At 40.6% G+C, this 12440-nt stretch overlaps 1 protein-coding gene across 3 annotated transcripts in view; it reads right to left on the bottom strand.

Moving 5' to 3' along the window:
• ITCH (itchy E3 ubiquitin protein ligase) overlaps nt 1-12113 on the bottom strand; it is a 99946-nt gene extending 87833 nt beyond the window's left edge. Inside the window, exons 1-3 of one of the 3 annotated variants that reach the window (XM_010811429.4) lie at nt 12067-12113; nt 8175-8327; nt 7847-7924 (exon numbers count right to left, since the gene is read on the bottom strand). The gene's annotated coding sequence lies outside the window, so the exon portion shown is untranslated. 3 annotated transcript variants of the gene reach the window in all.
• Nucleotides 12114-12440: the final 327 nt, after the last annotated feature.

The raw sequence follows: 12440 nt of genomic DNA, 5'->3' as shown, positions 1-12440 counted from the left end.
GAGGAATAGCACAAGACCCAGTAGATGTAGCCAGTAGCCTACAAGATAATTAAGACACTAAAAAATCAAACAACCCAGTTTAAAAACGGGCAATGAAACTGAATAGACATTTCTGCAAAGAAGATATACAAATAGCATAGGAAAAGAAAGTACCACTAATTACTAGAGAAATGCAAATAAAAACCTCAACGAGATACCACTTCTCTCATCATTAGAATGACTATTCTTTAAAAAAAGAAAAGAAGTGAAATGAAATGTTGTCATGGGTGTAAAAAATTGGAACTCTTGAGAACTGCTGGTGAGAATGTACTAAGGCATAGCGGCTGGGGAAAACACTATGGCGGATACTAAAACAAATTAACATGGAATTACTAACAATAAGGTCCTACTATATAGCACAGGGAACTATACTCAATATCCTGGGATAAACCATGTTGTTGTTGTCGTTGAGTTGTTAAGTCGTGTCTGACTCTCTGTGACCCGGTGGACTGTAGCCTGCCAGGCTCCTCTGTCCATGCGATTTCCCAGGCAAGAAAACTGGAGTGGAATGCCACTTCCTTCTCCAGGATATCATCTTGAACCAGGGATCAAACCTGAGTCTCGTGCATGGCAGCCAGATTCTTTACCACTGAGCCTCCTGGGAAGCACTGGGATAAACCATGATGGAAAAGAACATAAAAAAGAATGTACACATGTGCATAATTGAGTCATTTTGCTGTACAGCAGAAATTAACATTTGTAAATCAATTATATTTCAATTAAAAAATAAATTTTAGAAAACCCACCATGAAATTACTACTTGATCCACCAGTTCCACTTCTGAGAATACACCTAAAGAACTGAAAGGAGGGACTTGAACAGATATTTATGCAGCCACATTCATAACATCATTATTCACAATAGCCAAAAGGTAATCCAAAAGGCCATTTACAGATGAACGGATAAACAAAATGTGATTATACACATAAAATGGGATGTTACTCAGCTTTTTAGAAAGGAATGGAATTCTGAAACATGCTACAACATGAACTTTGAAGACACTGTGCTAAGTTAAAAAGCCAGACACAAAGGACAAATATTGTATGATTCCATTGATATGAAGTAGCAAGAATAGTCAAATTCTATAGAGACAAAAATTAACACAGTGATTACCAGGGAGGGGAATGGCATTATTAATAACACATACAGAGTTTCAGTTTGGAATGATAAATTCTGGAGATGCATAGTGATAATAGGTATGCAGCATGGGAATATATTTAATATCACTGAATTAAACACTTAAAATGGTTGCAGTTGTAAATTTTATGCATATTTTACCAACATGTTATGCATATTTTACAATGACAAAAAATAATCAGGATAAATAAGTCTATCATTTTCTTTGCCCCTTATTAATGAAAATATCAATTTAAACAGTAAAATCAAGAAAGCAGACTGAACATCTATGCTCCATCTCCATACTCTCCCAAAACTCCAACAAGAAAAAATAAAGGAAAAAAGTTTAAATTCTGAAGGGCAAAGAGAAAGGGAGAGTAGATGACTGCACATCAATGTCAGCAACATTCTGGACAATAAAAAGCAACAGGAGCCAGGTTCTATACATTTCAATACATACATTAACAGTTTTTAATTAAGACCTATAGTAATTATCTCTCCTTCCAGAAATTCAAGGGTAAAAGATAATCTAGGATTTCCCTTTTACTAGCTTTCCACAGAAGCAAATGCAGCTAATCCTCTTCGATATTCCTTTCCTTCCAAAGCAGACCCCCAATTAAATGAACCATCTAAAAATCTCTTTAAATTTTCAAAACAAATGAACTTCAAAATCTAGGTTAGACCATGCTTCAAAAGTTCAAAAAACAAATTCTCTTTGCATTAAATGAGACTTGGATTTAGCTCAATTTGATCTTTTTACTGCATTTCTAGATGGCTGCAATTCTGTCTACTTTTCACAGGCTCAGTTCAGTGTTCTTATTCATTGAAGAGGGAAAAGTTGCTGTCTCTCAAATATTCTGAATATTCAGGCTCTAACACACCTTAAAGCTCAACATTCAGAAAACTAAGATCATGTCATCTGGTCCCATCACTTCATGGGAAATAGATGGGAAAACAGTGGAAACAGTGTCAGACTTTATTTTTTTGGACTCCAAAATCACTGCAGATGGTGACTGCAGCCATGAAATTAAAAGACACTTACTCCTTGGAAGGAAAGTTATGACCAACCTAGATAGCATATTCAAAAGCAGAGACATTACTTTGCCAACAAAGGTCCGTCTAGTCAAGGCTATGGTTTTTCCAGTGGTCATGTATGGACGTGAGAGTTGGACTGTGAAGAAAGCTGACCACCAAAGAACTGATCCTTTTGAACTGTGGTGTTGGAGAAAACTCTTGAGAGTCCCTTGGACTGCAAGGGGATCTAACCAGTCCATTCTAAAGGAGATCAGTCCTGGGTGTTCATTGGAAGGACTGATGCTAAAGCTGAAACTCCAATACTTTGGCCACCTCATGCGAAGAGTTGACTCATTGGAAAAGACTCTGATGCTGGGAGGGATTGGGGGCAGGAGAAGAAGGGGACAACAGAGGATGAGATGGCTGGATGGCATCACCGACTCGATGGACATGAGTTTGAGTGAACTCCAGGAGTCGGTGATGGACAGGGAGGCCTGGTGTGCTGCGATTCATGGGGTCGCAGAGAGTCGGACACGACTGAGCGACTAAACTGAACACACTATTAGATTTACTTATTAAAAAGATTACTTAAAATAACTACATTTTGCATTTTAGTCAAGAATAAGAAGTTAACTTTCCTGTATATGTCAAGAAATGTTTCATGAGAAAAGTATAACCAGAACCAAAGGCCTACTGAAAATTAAATCCTGAAAATCACTTTCTCAGGCTATATAAACACATTTCATGTTTCTACATTTATCAGTTTTAAACATTCTGAATCATAAATTAATTACTGTGTCACGTTTCTGCAACAAAATCCTACATCTTTTCCGTGAGAAAACCTTTTGTCACTGTATCCAAACCTTGGTAAATAAAAAAAATTCCATGTTTAAAGTCTACAGAAGAGGTTAATCAAGATGACCAAAAATGCTAAACTAGAAATGTAATAAGCAATTGAACTACTTTGATTTTACCTTTTCTATTCTTTTAAAGCTGGGAAATTATGAGATTATATACATGATCCACCATTAAAGAGAGTGCCACGGCTGAGAGTAATGAAGATCCTTATGAAAATGGAGGGGTAGCCTCTTCAGTATTATCCTCACATATCCCAATTATTACAAAAGAACAAATATGAGAAGAGCTTTCAAAATCTGCATCTTTACTGCAGCGTCCCACTGCCACAGGGTGACCCAAATACAAGCTTTTGTCCCTCGCTTTCCATTCTCACTACAACCTCCCTAGCCTGGTCTCCCTGCCTCCGGACCCTACCAACCCTAATAAATACTGTAGACTTCAATATTAACAAAATAAATTTCATAAAATACCACTTCATCCTACCAGTCAATAGGACTTAAGTTTATTCTAAAATAAGAAGACTGCTGAAGGGCAGCAGAGTATATTACCCCAAAATATGCCACTTTGGCATAAGAATTATTCTGAGCTAAAGAATCAAAACTCAGCTGCAAAAGCTGTTTACCTCTCTCCTTCCCACAACTGCCTATATTTACACTGGAAAGGAGGCCTGTACCAAGAAGAGAATTATTACCAGAAAATATCTTTTTACCTAAGAAACTTAACTGCAGGGACTTCACTGGTTGTCCAGTGGCTAACGCTCCACACTCCCAATGCAGGGGGCCTGGGTTTGATCCCTGGTCAGGAAACTAGATCCCATAAGCTGCAACTAAGAGTTCCCATGCTACAACTAAAACATTCTGAATGCAGCAACTAAGACTCAGCACAGCCAAATAAATGATTTTAGAAAGAAAGAAAGAAAGAAAACTTAACTAATTAAGTAATAGGGCAACCTTTATTTTCCAAACATCTCCTCTCCTCTTCCCTTTGTATCACCAGCCCCTACTCCTTTTCCTTATAAGGCTCAGGATATGTATATAAGCCCCTATTATGGCTGCCTTTTGGGTCTCAGTTTTATGAGGCTCCCATACTGTATTTAGAAAATTTGTTTTTCTGTTGTTAATCTATCTTACAGCAATTATTAGACCAAAGAACCTGAAAGGGAAGAAGAGAAATTATTTTGCCTCTACACTGATCTCTTCATTTTTCTAAACTTTCTATTCTTACTGGGACCACACAAACCCTCTTCAGATTAATTTAAATTCACTGTACTTTCTTTCACCATCTTAAGTTCATTCCTGCCATTTTCCCATTCTGAATCCCAGTTTTAAATAACTTCCCTCCTCCTCTTTGCCTTAATTTTTCTGTTTATGCCTCATTCAGCCCTAGATAGCAGTAAGGTATCGCTTGAACTTTAAAAATCTCTATGTGAGTAAGGACTCTCTTTCCAGAGAGCAGTGAACATGGGTTATGCAGCAAAAAGTCAAGCCCCAGATCAGAGGTTACAGAACAGCAACCCACAAGACAAAGTCTGCCCACAGTGGTGAATTTGTCTGGCTCACAGCATTTTTATGAATTCATTACGTTGCCAACATTTCAAAATAAAAATTTCTCACAAAATCTGAAATTCCAGCTTCTCTTCATAAAAAAGATGTTCAGGTCACACTTCATCTATATGCCTCCTCCCCTACCTCCTGCTAGATCGATAGTGAGCCAACAGTAAATTATATATTTTAAAATGATAAATCTCACCTCAATTTTTTAAAAAAAGTAAACCAAAGCTGCCTAACAGCTGCCCCACTGGAGTAACATGAATTCCCTAAACCACTTAAGTCCCAATCTGCTCTACTATTACTATTTAAATCTAGCCCTTATAGGCATCTGACTTTACAGTGCTCCCCTTATATACATTTACTGAATGAATAAATTAAGATGATAATTTTAAGACAGACAAGGTTGGTGATGATAATTTTAGAACAGACAAGGTTGGTGATGATGATAATGTGATAATGATAACAACAACACTGGCAATTAACATTTCCTGCTTTACTGTGAACCAACTATTGTTCAAGCAAAAATATATTATCTCATTTAATCCATACAAAAACCCTATGGATATACACTATTATTATTCTCGATTTATAAATGAAAAAACTAAGGCACAGAGAAGTGAAGCAACTCAGCCAAGGTCACATTACCAGTACACTCAAGGTACAGCGAAAATTCAAAATCAGATAGTCTTACTCCAGGGAACACTGTTAATCCCTACAATATGATTCCTTTAGACTACCATCCTTTCTTCTGTGACCAACTGAATTAACTGCCTGGAACGAAGACTCAAGAGACTAAATTTTAGAGCCTATTCTTTCTTTGCACAAATGACTAAGAAGCAAACCAAAGTTCACCTAAATGCAGATGGCATTTTTGAATTTTTTCCCTCACCTTAAAAGAAAACTTTCTCTGTAACTGAAATATTAAGGAATCCAATCAAACTATATATTTGTTATGAGACTATTCCTGGAGTAAGGTAAGCTCAATAATGAGATGAATCCTTAGTTCAAAACTACAAAGTGATGATATAGCACAAAACTCTTCTCTTTCTTGGGGTAGAAGGATATATCTATGAGAGTAAACAGTGTGCAGACATGAAAAAAATTAAGTTTCTTGAGGGTAGGAACTGCTTTTTTCCATGAGTCCCTGCAGTTAGCATATATTCAGTTGTAATAAAGGAACCAAGAAATCCAAACATCTTAAGTTGAAATGCAATGAAATCCTTATTATAGCATTTATCATCTTGCTTTTTTACAATAATTACTAGTGAACAGTTTTATTTTCCTCACAGAAACACAAAATCCTTGAGGTAGAGTATCCCTTGGAAACTAGCATAACAGGGCTCAATAAACGCTTGCTTAATATTACAAGCTCAACATTTCTATACTTAGATTTCCTGCAGGTCTCTCAACCTATGTTTAAAGCAGAAAGAGAATTCCTTGGTGGTCTAGTGGTTAGGACTCCGAGCTTCCACTGTAGGGGGCAGTGAAGATCTTACTACCTGCATGGCCCAGCTAAAAATAAAAAATAAAGTAGAATTTAAAATGGCTTCTCATTTACAAAGCAATGGATGCTTTGAAGTCCTATTATAAGATATTTTTGAGACCAGTCCCACATTGTATCAACAAAGCCCTGAAAAACTGGTGACCTGGCATAAGCAGCACAAAGAATAATCAAAGAGCTGGAAGGAGAAAACATCATGTTCATACCTTCAGTAGAAAGTAATGCAGTCCACAGACTTAAGCAAATTGCTCAAGATCATAGAAATTAAGTAACAAGCAGTATCAAGGCCAGAACACATATTTCCTGAATGCTGGCCCAGTTTTCTTTCCACAAAGAACTACTCTGTGAGCTCAGGATGAAATGGATACTTTTAGAAATATTTTAAAGATATTTGGTATGGAGGATGATCTTCCCCAGTACATAACTTTTTATGAGGTATTATACCACCACTAAAGATATGAAATTTACCTTGTTCCAGTCATTGCAGATAACGCCATCCTTTCCCGTTATTCTACATACTTTTTTCATTTTCATGTCTTTTCTTTCATTATCCTCTGAGAATGTTTCCTCTCACCACCTCTGATTTATCTACTTTTCCTCTTATCCACTTCCTTTCTCTAGTATCTCACAAAGCACCCTACCATCTCCTTTTCTCTTCGTAACTATTTAAAAAAAAAAAAAAAAGACCCACAGATTAATCACACATTTGATTATAGCACTGACCTGGGATACCATAATAAGCAAGCCATAGCCTTGGTCTCTTGGCATTTATGAGGCAATTTGTTAACAAAAATATAAACTAAACACAAAGGGTCACACAATTTTACTATGATTTTACAATGGGGACAAGAAGCTTAAGTACGGATGGGACACTTATATGAAGAGATGTGGTAATAACAACAGTCGAAAGGTTAGGGTTAAGCAAATGAAAGGGATCCTCTTTCCTATACAGCTTTCTCACCAACCAATTCATGTGCTCTACTTCATTTACTCCCTATTCTCTTACTGCTTGACTTTTCCTGTGCTCTACTTTTTCTCTTAACCAGCAGACTTCCTTTTCTTCTTCCTGGTCTTTTTTTTTTTTTTCTCTCCTGATCTTTTAAGATGAATCTGTCCTGTCCTGTTTTCCTTTTCAGTATTATTGCCAACTCCTCCCACCTTATAGATCTGGATAATGGCTTAAGATGGGAATTCACTTTTTTCTAAAGATTTAATATGTATTATTTTATTTGATCCTCACAACAATGCCAGGGAGGCAGGCAGAAATCAACATAACTATTTTACAGATATATAAACTAAGTCTTGCCAAGATTAAATACTTTGCCAACAATCAAATTTGTCAGTAGAAAAATAAAATCAGAACCCAGACCTTTTCTTTCCAAGTCCTCTATTCTTTTTCCATTGAACTATATTGTTTTCTTTTTAATTCCTACACATTTTAACCATATATGTGCACATGTATGGACAAGTATAGAGATAAATGTTTCTAAAACAGCACAAGTGAGAAAAGTATATGACTATATAAGGAAGCTAGAAAAACAGAAAAGTCAAAGGACCCAAATTAAGAATACAATGTAGCTCACAGGCTAATCCTTGTAGAGGCAGCTATGGGTTTCAGATCCAAAAGGAAACTATGTCTTCAACCAACTGATGTAGCCAGCATCAACACTGGTCTCTCCCCATACTTCCCACAGCTGTTAACAGGACCGGCGCTCACCCTCAGCACCATTTCTGACCCCCACTATCTCTCACAGGCATGCCACCATACCTGAAGTTTTCACCGTTTGAAGTCACTTCTTTGGATTAAGGCGCTGTCTCCAGAAGGCCACGGTTAAATGCATGTTACCTGAGAAAGGAAGGAGGATCCATTAACACATTACTCCTATGGTTAAACACATCAGATCAGCAATGACCTTTGGAATAGGACAGCACAATGTCCTTTAAAAAGTTTCATAGGATAGATAATTTTTGATGGAGCAGGCAGGATAATAAGGTTAAATTGGGAAGAAAATGACTCACGCATACAATAGGGTAACTCCCCACCAGCGTATAGCTACATAGCAAAATGAGGATGGCCATATAAATACATACTCTACCTTTTGAGGTCACAGTAAGGACTATCCCTGCAACTTGGAAGCTCCTAGGGATACGAAAAGAAAAAGTACTCCAAGGATCTGAGTATAGTCAATTCTGTACAGAAGCAAAGAGCTGAGCTGGCAGCAGTCCTCCAAGGACAGTACACTGCTAGACTGAAAGAGGACAGAAAAGAGGAACAGCTTCTGGTTAACTACTTCTAGTTGTGAGACTAGTTTCCAGCCCAACATTTTTAGCAGAGGACTGATCTCTCAATGAGAGAATGCTGCAATTCAATTCTTCAACCCCACTTGCTAACTTATACTGACTCAAAGCCAGTATCATTTACAGCCACAAAAATCAACATGCCAAAAAAAAAAAAAAAACAACATGCCTTTACTGAGTGCATATTATAAGCCCAAAATTTGGCTAGGTGCCATAAAGATGAGGTTGCGGGGGTGGGGCTTTAATACACTTTTGCCTTAACCCATACAATAGGGTAACTCCCCACCTGCGTATAACTACATCACAAAATGAGGATGGCCATATAAATACATACTCTACCTTTTGAGGTCACAGTAAGGACTATCCCCGCAACTTGGAAGAAACCAATCCCCTAAACCCAAAACAGAGAAGGGTGAGGAACAAGAAAAGAAGGCGGAGGGTGGCTATTTTTCTGTGAGTATAAACACAAATTTCCTAAGCCAGAATGAATACAACTCACTTCTAGGCCAAAGTTCCTTGTTAAACTCTTAACTAAACAGTCAAGAGGCACAGGCTAGAAATACTTTTTTCTTTTGGTCTAATACCAAAAGCTCTTTAGTAGCACACATTCATCTTGGTACACTGGAGAACAGACTAAGAGTTACAAAACTTGGTTCTACTTTTAGCTCTGATTCTTTGTTTAAAAAACAAAACAAAACAGAAAAGGTTGGATTAGTCCAAGAATAGCATATACCTAGCACATATATTGATACTAACCACTAGATAACTAGTGTCCACAGGGGTTATCACTAATCAATCATAACTCACTTTCCCAGAGAACCCTTATGATTAAAATCCTTCTCAACACAGGGCTTCTGGCAGCTACTTCAAGTGAAAGTTGGCCCATAAATCAAAATACATCTGCTACTGTGGACTAGATATTCTCTACAATCTCTTCCAACTCTTTCTTTTAACATGTATTATTTATTTGGGGTCTCAGATGTGGTATGTAGGATCTTTAGTTGCAGAATGTGGGATCCAGTTCTCAGACCTGGGATCAAACACAGGACCCTTGCATTGGGAGCACAGAGTCTTGGCCACTGGACCACCAGGGGAGTCCCCCAACTCTAAAATTCTAAAACCAAGTTTCTGAAGGTGGGAGAAAAAACACTTCCCAACAAGCTCATAAATCAATAGCACTGATAGCCATAATTTCAGTCTAATCTCTAAATCCTACAAATTGCATCAAGGATGCTACCAACAAATTCTGATACCATTAACATATGTAACTGTGCAATATTACTCTGATTTGCTAATGGGTTCTTTTGACAGAAAAGGAACCTTTTACCCAGACTGGCCCTAAAGAAATCCTCATACAAAAATAGGACAATTTTGCACTGCTGCTGCTGCTAAGTCGCTTCAGTCGTGTCCGATTCTGTGTGACCCCATAGACGGCAGCCCACCAGGCTCCCCCGTCCCTGGGATTCTCCAGGCAAGAACACTGGAGTGGGTTGCCATTTCCTTCTCCAATGCATGAAAGTGAAAAGTGAAAGTGAAGCCGCTCAGTCGTGTCCAACTCTTGGAGACCCCATGGACTGCAGCCTACCAAGGCTCCTCCGTCCATGGGATTTTCCAGGCAAGAGTACTGGAGTGGGGTGCCATTAACTAAATTTAATCTCCTGATCATGCCCACAGCCTCTCACTGAGGAAGATCTGTAGAGCTCACTTCTCACCTAAGCCACTGAAACAGCCACTCTTCTGTCCTTTCACTTTTGTCACAAAGCAATCTTCCTAAAGCAAACATGTACTCGATATCATTTTCCTGTTTAAAAATCTGCATCTATTGCTAACAACATAAAACAAGTTTTTTTCTTGCCTCACATCCCTAATGCTCTTCTTGCCCATCCCACTCCCTGCTCCCTTTTATCTTCCTCAATCCTGTGTTTACTAACAGTATTGAGGTGTTTCCTCTGCCCTGTCCTTCCCTTTCTCCATCACAATAACACTTCAGCTAAGACCCAACTTCAGCTTGAAGCAGATTCTTCCTCAAATCAATCAGACACAACTGATTACTTCCTCTTCCATCTCAAAGCTTTTGGTTTATTCAAAGTATTGTCTCAACGGTTTCCAAAACCATCAAAATTGCCTGAGGCAAGTTTTAATCCTCAAGGCGGACCCAAACGTATTAAATCAATCTCAGGAAGTAAGGCTCTGAAATTTCTACTTTTAAAAAAGCTGCCCTGATTTTTCTAATGACCAAATTTGGGGGCTACTGGTTTGTCTCTTCCAGTTGGTGTAAAGATGTTTCTTTAAGGAATGGAAAAATGATTTACTCTAGAATACACTGAGGAATTATCCTGCACTTATTTCATATCCTTGTTGACTTGACTCATATCCTGAAGATGAAGGAATTCCTTTCGGAATCACACCCAAAAAACATATCCACTGTTCAAAACAGCAGGTGAATTTCCACCTTCATTTCTAAATCTTAAAAATGAAGTAACTGTAACCTGAGTAAACCTATGAATACACAATGAAGACTCTCACCAGACCTGCTCTGAGAACTTTATTTCGGCCGAGAAACAACTCCCTAGCCCATTTTGAGGGTAGAAATACACTGCCTCTAGTACTTCCCTAAGATCTAATTATATTAGGAATACATGCACGACTCCAACTAAGTACAGTGATAGATGGTTGGCTCAAGTGCCTCGTTAATTTTCAGAGGAAAATTCCCTGAAATGTCTCTTCCTTCCCCACCCCTCACTCCCAAAAAATATATTGAAGCTGTAGAATAATTAACAAGATACAAAAATAAGCAAGAAAACAAGGTGAGTTGTTACTGGAGAATCGTGGATTTCGGGTAGTTTGCAAATCCACCAGGTTACATCGCTAACTTGAGGCCCAGCGTCTACCTGGGGCGTAGAGATCCTGTGTTTCGCTCTACGTCGCGGCCCGGAGCAAAGTCTAAGAACTTGAGTTCCCCACTAAGTCCTGTCCTCATCACGACTACTTTTTCTTCTCTCCGCTAAAGAAAAGGGCACTTTCAGGAGGAAGGGCAGTGACAGCTCCACGTCTGCAAAACTCGGCGCCGGCGGGGCCGCTGCGGTGGCGGCGGCGAGCGCGGAGGACGACGCCGGGGCCGGGACCACCACGCTGGGGGACAATAGACGGAGGGGAATGGAAGAGAGAAGAGAGGCAGCCACTGTACTTGGCCCCTCTCGCTAGTGGGGGCTCCAAAAAGTCTCGGGAAGGGCAGCGGGTGGCAGGTGGGCCCGGCCGCCGCCCCTCGCAGGGCCACGTCGCCCGCCCCGGCCGCTGCCGCGGGGCCCCTCGCGTAGGCTGGGCCGCAGGAGCGCAGCCCCCGGGCGGGGCTGACGGGCTCTGGGCTGGACCCCGGGGGCGCCCGCTGCGGCCCAGTTCTCTCAGAACTTGGCGCCCGCGAGGCGAGGGGCTCCGAACGTCTGAGCCCAACAGTGGCCGCTCGGGGCTTCCAGATGACCCACCCCGCCCCCCACCCCTCCTCCCGGCCCCTGCCACTAGCCCGAGCTCCCCGAGACCCCACGGGCACCGGCTCTGAGGGAAGAGGAAGCAGCCGCGGCTCGGGTCCCGGCTGACGCGCCGCACTCCTCTACCTCTCGCTCTCCTCCGACATATTCAGCCAGGACCCTCCCTCTCCCCAAAATTGCCTCCAGTCCGCCCGCGGGTTTTTACCGGGACTCGGGGCGGCGGCTACTCTTCAGTCCCTCGACTAAGATGGCAGCCGGTCCCGAGCCCGGACCACAGCTCTTAGAACGAGTTGGCGGCCAACGCGCAGGCGCGTCCAGCTCCGGAGCTATCAGGACTACAAGCCCTAGAAGTCCTTGCGCACTAACCAGCTGCCGGCAGGAAAAGCTAGCAGAGGCTGGTGAGCGCAGCTAAGTCCGAGCTTGCATTTAGCTAGGTGGGAGGGACTCTTGGATTACTCCCGGTCAGTTCAGTTCAGTCGCTCAGTCGTGTCCGACTCTTTGCAACCCCATGAATTGCAGCATGCCAGGCCTCCCTGTCCATCACCAACTCCCAGAGTTCACTCAAATTCATGTCCATCG

This window comes from Bos taurus, chromosome 13 (genome assembly GCF_002263795.3).
Source record: "Bos taurus isolate L1 Dominette 01449 registration number 42190680 breed Hereford chromosome 13, ARS-UCD2.0, whole genome shotgun sequence".
Classification (NCBI taxonomy): Eukaryota; Metazoa; Chordata; class Mammalia; order Artiodactyla; family Bovidae; genus Bos; species Bos taurus.
This window is presented reverse-complemented; position numbering and strand designations above follow the sequence as displayed.